Source organism: Ovis canadensis, chromosome X (assembly GCF_042477335.2).
Source record: "Ovis canadensis isolate MfBH-ARS-UI-01 breed Bighorn chromosome X, ARS-UI_OviCan_v2, whole genome shotgun sequence".
Taxonomy (NCBI): Eukaryota; Metazoa; Chordata; class Mammalia; order Artiodactyla; family Bovidae; genus Ovis; species Ovis canadensis.
In genome coordinates, this window is record NC_091727.1 from 53,901,137 (window position 1) to 53,908,531 (window position 7,395).

Genomic DNA, 7,395 nt, shown 5'->3' on the forward strand with positions numbered 1-7,395 from the left:
TCTATGTACTTTCCCTCCCGCCCCCTTTCATTTAGTATCTCATTGCAATGAATATTGGTTTCCGTCCGTTGGTCGTGTCCGACTCTTTGCGACCCCATGGACTGCAAGCAGCACGTCAGGAGGCTTCCCTGTCCTTCACCATCTCCCGGAGCTTGCTCAGACTCATGTCCACTGAGTCAGTGATGACATCCAACCATCTTGTCCTCTGTCATCCCCTTCTCCTCCTGCCATCAGTCTTTCGCAGCATTGCAGGCTGTCTTACCCTCAATCCCAGTGAGCATTTTATGTCACTCTTCCACTGGGGAGGGGAAAGTATCCTACAAACCGGTGTGCAAACTTCAATCTGACAGACTTGAGACCTGAACATAGGGACACTCTCTGAGGAACCCTGAGAACCTGGAGAGCCGACTCTTCCTCTGTGTGCCACAGGTCCCAAAGGCATAAAATGAGGGCAGTAATAGCATCTGCTTCTTGGGTGGTGTCCAGCATCAATTACCCAGCAGGATCTTGGCTTGGCACTTTCCCTGTCATGTTATTATTGTAGGTGGCTGAGATGGTAAGGAGTCAGCCTGCAGTGCAGGACAGCCAGATTCAATCGCTGGGTTGGCAAGATCCTCTGGAGAAGGAAATGGCAACCCACTCCATTATTCTTGCCTGGAGAATCCCATGGGCAGAGGAGCCTGGCTGGCTACAGTCCAAGGGGTCTTAAAGAAACAGACACGTCTGAGCCACTTTCACTTCCACTTCACGTAATGATTTTCAAGTCAAAACTTACTGTCATAAAAAAGTTCTCTTTAAACATACAGGAATTCCTCAACGATCGGAAGTAAGACAAGGGCAACCACTCCATCCACTATCATTCACTATGTCCGCTTATATTATTTTATTGTAATTTTAAGTGTCAGTGGGTCCGGCGAAAGTGCTCACAACGGGCTCTCTGAAGGGCTCGGACGCACTTTGAATCAGCCAACCGGCACAAGCTAAGGAAAACCAAACCAAACCAAACCAAACCAGCCGCTTCTTGTGGCAAAAGGCTTCCTGTCATTTTATTAAAGCGCGAAGGGCGGAGGGAAAACCGGCCCGGCGACACTGTGGGGCAACACTGCCACCTGCTGGCCACAGAAACCAAAACGCCGCAAGCCTGGAATAAGAGTCATCGTTTCTGCTGGGTTTTCGCGCAGAGGACTGGACAGCCTGGATGCGAAAGTTAAGGGGGATGCCCGTAAGGACCAGAGAAAGGAAGGGACTCTCTCGAAGGGGTCCGGCCAAACCACCCCCGGACAGCCAGCCGTCCGCGGAACCATAGCAACACGGGCAGGAAGTCAGGGTGTCCGGGAAGATCCGGCGCTTGGTGGGCGGAGCTGCACTCCGATTGGCTGGCTCTGGGCCTGCGCGCCGCAACCCAGTGAGGCCCGTGCCCGTCTCCTGGCCCTGGTCGGCTAGAGATTTCTCTGGGACCGGGTTTCGAACTCTCCACTGAAGAACCTGACCGGTGACGTCCGGGTCCTGTCGCCCACTGCCGAAGCCCCCCACGTGCGGGAACGTTACAAGTCCCCTGTCCATTCTCCTCCCTCCCACCCCCGGCCTGTGACCGCGTCCCTCCCGTGGTACACTCACTGTTCTCTCAGGCCTCCCTCTTCTGATCCGGCCTCAGTGCCCACGAGGCTCACCCGGTCACCCCGGAGACTCTCCGTCCTTAGCGATGCTCCCTTCCTCCCCACCCGAGCATCTCTCTGCCCACGGTCCCGCCCCGGGCATCAGGAAGGACCGCGCCCCTCGTGGTGTCCGGGTTCCAGCATTCCTCCCTGTCTTCACCCTCAACATGACGTCCTGTCCTCCAGCTCCCTCGCACTAGTGCCCGTGCACTGATGCCACAGCCTCCTGGAGACCCAGCTCACCGACCGCGCGTCCTTTCACACCATGCGCCAGGCCCCTCCTGGATGGGCTGAGCCAGGGCTGGAAGCTGTCCCCCGCAAACACACCTCTCCCCGACAAACACACCTCTTGTGCTCCTTGCACCCTCCTGCCTGCCCACTCCCTGCCTGTGTCCGAGCACCTGAGCATCGAGGAGAAAACTTTACAACTTTACAGAAGTGTTTTATCTTAAATCCATGGCCGGAGTAGACCGCTGTTCAGTTTCAGGGTCACCTAACTACACCCCTACACTACACACTCCTAACCTTCCTCCATGCTAACGACCACCAGCCCCACCCGCCAATAATTCCTGGAGAATACCGAAGCAATCCGGTGGGATTTCTCAAGTTTCCCAGTCCCGATCTGCATGTTTCTGCCCTGGCACTCTGCTGCCCCTCTCCACGCCTGCCCCTGACTGCACGGAGCCGCTCACCTCTGCCCGCACGGAGCCGCTCACCTCTGCCCGGGATCCCATGCCTTGCACCTTCTCAGGGACTTTGCCCCTGCAGTTATCATTCCTCTCTCCTGAACCAGCACCTGCTCCCTCTACATCGGAGCATTCCACAGCACAGGGGGAAACCCACCGTCTTCCACCACCCTAGCCTGCAGCTACTGGCACATTACCGGTTGCCCTTCAAGGCAAAACTGCTTCAAATTCTGCTGAGAGATTCTCTCCTCTGCCGCCTTCCATGGAGCTTTTGTCCCAGTCACTCCACTGTAACTGGCCTCGTCATGGCCATCATGAATATCCATACTTCCTGATCCCACAGACACTCTTCAGTGCTCATCTTAGCCAACATCTCAGGCACCTTAGGCATATTTGACTCTTGTGTTCTTTATCCCTCTGTTTTTCTATAGATCAGGGGCGTGGGGCTTATGTGACAACAGCGTCTCCTAGATGTACTCGGCAAGGTACGCATTCTACACTATGCCCCCTTTGACCTGGATATTGTATGGTAAGTCATGGGTCAAATGAAAGACAAGCCAAAGAAAAGAGCATCCCAGTCACTGCGGGGGAACGGCCCACAGAGGCAGTGGCAGGCAGAGGTGAGAGAGCTCGGACAAGGAGGTGTGACAAGAAATGAAGAGGAACTCCAGGGAAAGGAGGATTCCACCCCATTCACACTTGGGACTCACAGCGGGCACACTGTACAATGACCCAACGGAGTCTTTGGGCAGAAGGGTGGCTGCAGTTTAGGAATTTCGTTTTCTGGAGCTGATCTTGGTTCCTGCTGCGGTGCAGGTGAGATCCAAGGGAGGGCTCTGCATCACCCGAGGGAGAAATGTGGAAAGGGACTGAATCCAGACGAAGCCTAAGCAGGCGATGGGCTAGGGGACCTCGCGGCTGAGGCTGAGGAGTGGACGTCCCTGCCCGGGGATGGGCTGGACGATCAGACCCAGATTCAGACGGGTCTGCAGATGCCAGCAGGGTGGCTGAGGCTCAGTCAGCCAGGGAGGACCGGGCCCACAGCAAGAGGAGAGAGACAACAATGCAAGTTTCACCGCCCCCACCCACGGGCGGTGCAGGTCAGCATCACCAGGTGGAGCCAGGAGAGGAGAGCACACCCTGCGAGCACACAGCCCACTGCTCCCAATACCATGCGTCTTTGGTTCCTTTCAAGCCATGCTTCTTGAAAGTATAGACACCAGGACCATCCTTATCTGGTTACCTCTCGATTCCTCTGCCATGTGCCCATCCACAGAACATCCCCTTGCTAACGCCTCCCAAGAGCTCCGTGGGCCAAACCATAGTACCCAGTGCTGTACTGGCCACGGACACATTCCGTTTTCAAAACCACTTTTCCTTGGTCAGAGTCTGTGACAGCAGCCCACCCTGGCTTTCCCCCTACCTCTCAGTCCATTACTTCTAAGTCTCCTTGTCGGTCCATTTACTTTGATCCCCTCCTAAATCTTGGGCTTTGTTTTCCTCTGGTTTCCAACCTCTGCCCTGTGCTCTTCCACTCCGTACATGATCCTTGGGTGACCACGTCACCCCCGCAGAGCTCCTACCCATCTGACTTGTTTTCATCAGTATCCCCCCGTATGCTGATGGCTTTTCCCATCACTAAATCTACCTAGGACATCTCAGCTGGGCCCCAGATTCCCCACAGGCCGAGACGTATGGGGCATCTGCACTCAGATGTCCCAGAAGCCCTGCAGACCTGCTAGTAGCCCCAGGCCAATGTTCCCTGGGGTGTCTCATGGATGGGCACCGCCATCCACCCAGTTCCTTAAACCACAATCCCGGGCATGCTGCTGGGTGTGATCTTCACTGTGCAGTGACTCCCCTGGAGCTGCTCTGCAAAAGGCTGACCCGAGATCTTCCTGTTGCCACAGGTGGGGATCCGTTCCTCTCAGAGGCCCTGTTCCTGCAGACACACTCTGAAGGTGTCCGGAGCACGGGCCATCACCCTCTTTTGGATCTCCGAGAGAACCCGGGCACTGTAATGCACCTGAGAGGTTGAAAGCCCTGTCTTTAACAAGACGATGAGTCAGGACACAGCAGTGCAAGCCCATCACTGGGGAATGTGCCAAAGAATATCTGGAAGAGATCCCTAAGGAACCCTTAGGGAGGTGGGTCTTCATGGGTGTGCACCAAACAAGGGATTGCTTAACTGTATTTTCCCCAATGACCATCCTGTTCCGATTTGGTCTTCATCTGAGCGCGGGAGTTAATTTGATAACACAGGAAACAGTTTAAAAGGGCAACTGAGCACAGGCAGCAGATACGCTGACAGCCGATCCTGCTGCATCAACATCCACAGCTACAAGTCTCAGCCATCTTTAATCTTTGACGCACTGTTCCGATCTGGTGCACGACGGTATCTCCACAGTGTTTTAGGAATGTATTCAACTAACTAGGCACAAGGGATCCTGACAAGAACTAAAACGTACTGAGTTTCACTAACAACAGCAGGGTTTTAACTGTAAAACTTTGGATTCAGGAACATGCAGCAGAGCAAGCACAAGGTCAGTTTTCAAACTAGTATTAATTTGGGCAAGTCGTCCCTTTCCTCAGCCTAAGATAGCTGTCAAGCATAGCGGGTCATGATGAAAACCTGTTTTCGCTGTAGAGAGGAGTTGCAAATTTTCGATCTTCGATTTCCTCCTGTAAGAATGGGTTCCGTTTCCACAGCTGCAAGCTCGGCTTTCAGAAGAGAACACTTTCAGATAAAGCTCACGCCAGGGCCACATACCAGACCTACTACTTCAGACTCTCTGGGGATGTCCTGCCAGCATCGGCTCTCCTAAAGCCTCTCCAGGGGAGATCTGATGCACAGTTTAGGTTGAGAAGCACAATCACATGATGCTTCACCCATCCTGGTTTTAAATAGAATCCTGAACTGAAGAGCCATGTTTGCTACTAAAGACGTTACAAAAATTTTTAATTACGCGTCTTCCCTTCTGAGATGAATTTTGACATATTTATTCACAGCCATATTTAGAACAATTTCAATGACTCAGTGGTGTGTTATGCCCCCAAGTCCCCTTCCTTACCAGACACTCAGGCAGATGGACGGGAGGGAACGCACCTCAGTCCTGGCGGCAGAAGGAGGATGGATGGAGTTCCGTTGTCTTGGTTACTGCTCTGCTGAGCATCCCTCCTGGGTTGCTGAGCTCAGGCAGGGGACCTCACACCAGGCTACAGGTATTCCTGTGACCAGTGGTTGGAGCTAAGGGCTGAGATCTGTTACTGAATCTGGGAAATGGAAGCTGGGTCCACGTGATTTGAGAAGAATGGGAAAACAACTAAGTAGAATTTCAGATGCAGGGTGGCTTCTGGGAGCCTGTCCAGAGCCACTGACTTGTGGTCACACACTGGGCGCCTGTGCGTAAACACAGAGACACACTAGACGTGTGTGCTCACTGGGGGTTCTGTCCTGACGTGCACAGCGACTACCTCTGGAGGGAGCATCTAGCACATGTGGAGGAGGCCGGACCCAGGACGTGGAAGGAGCAGGGGCGCTCCCCACTGTTACAGAAGCAATGGCACATCTTTCCCCACATGTCTCACCTGCACTTCTGCATTACCGTCCTAAACTGCTTTACTGAGGTGTAATCACATACCACAGATCACACCCATCACTTCCAGGGCAGTGACTTTTAGCAACTTCACACAGTGTGCAACCACCGCCACAGTGCAGTTGTGGAACGCTGCCAGCACCACGAAAAGGGTCCGTGTACCCATCAGCAGTCGATCCCCAAGAGGACCTGCACGCCCAGGCACCCTCTCATCTAATTTCTGTCTCTGTAGATTTGCCCTTTGCGGGCATTTCATATCAACGGACTCCTGCAGGAAGTGGCCTTTTGTGTCTGGGTTCTTTCACTTAGCACAGTGCTTTGGAGGCTCACCCATGTGGCAGCAGAAAGCAGAAGCTCATCACTTTTCATCCATCTATGCTATTCCACTGAATGGCTACAGAATACTCTGTTTACCCCTCTCCAGCTGACAGACTTTTAGGCTGCTCCACTGTTTGGAGATTACAGACAGTGCTGCTGTGAAAGACATTCAAGGGCAAGTGTTTGTGTGGACATGGGTTTCATTTCTCATTTCCCCATGGTTTCCTTTCTTCTCTTGCACAGTGCACAGGCTACACCCTTCAGTCGGTGTGGAACAGAGGTGGTTGAAGCAGACCTCCTATCCTTGGTCTGGATCTCAAGAGGCAAGCATGCACTCAGACTCTGCTAGATGTGATGTGACGAGAGCTGGATGTTTCTCGGGGATGTTCTTCAGCACCACGATGACGATCCCCTCTATCCTGAGTTGGTTGGCCGTGTGTATTGATTTAGTTATTTACCTATTTGTCATGAACGGGTCTTGAAGGGTGTCAAATGCTTTTTCTTTGTCTGTCAAGATGACAGGTGGTTTCCGTCCTTCATTATATCAATACACTGTTTCCCATAACTGAAGGTGAGTGTTGGTCCAGTACTGCAATCCTGGGAGAGATCTCGCACAGCCCTTTGCAAAATGTTTCTCGATTTGGTTTGCAGATACGGTGTTGAGGGTGTATGCATCGCTATTCATGACAGATATGGGTCTGTAGCGTTCTGGTGATGGCAAGTCTGGCTTTGGTACTGGGGTAATACTGGGCTTATAGGATGAATTAGGAAACGTTCCCTCCTCCCTCCTGTCTATTCAGGAAGCATCTGTGAAGGATGGGTGCTATTTCTTCCTTAAACATTTGACAGATTTCACTGATGAAACCAGGAGGCCCAGGACTTCCCTTTGTGGGAAGGTCTTTAAATGAATGGTTCAGTATCGTTGCTTGCTACAGGTACATTCAGATTTGTTATTTGGCCACTGCATTTAAGCCAACTCCCATCCAGGATTCTCTGGCCTGTTGGTTCCTAAGGCTCGGTCTCCGGCCTAGAATTTGACGTGCTGCACATCTCTGCCCATCACCGGATTCTGGCTCCTACTCTGTAACTGGGGAGAGTATGCTGCTCAGAAGTGACCCCCAGATCACCAACGCCCAATGG

The 7,395-nt window shown here is 52.8% G+C and overlaps 1 long non-coding RNA gene across 1 annotated transcript; it reads left to right on the forward strand.

Annotated features, from left to right (window-relative positions):
• Positions 1 to 2,038: 2,038 nt before the first annotated feature.
• Positions 2,039 to 6,825, forward strand: LOC138931026 (uncharacterized). The gene is made up of 2 exons (XR_011446337.1): positions 2,039 to 4,488; positions 6,499 to 6,825. It is a non-coding gene; the product is annotated as an uncharacterized lncRNA (long non-coding RNA).
• The last annotated feature ends 570 nt before the right edge of the window (positions 6,826 to 7,395 follow it).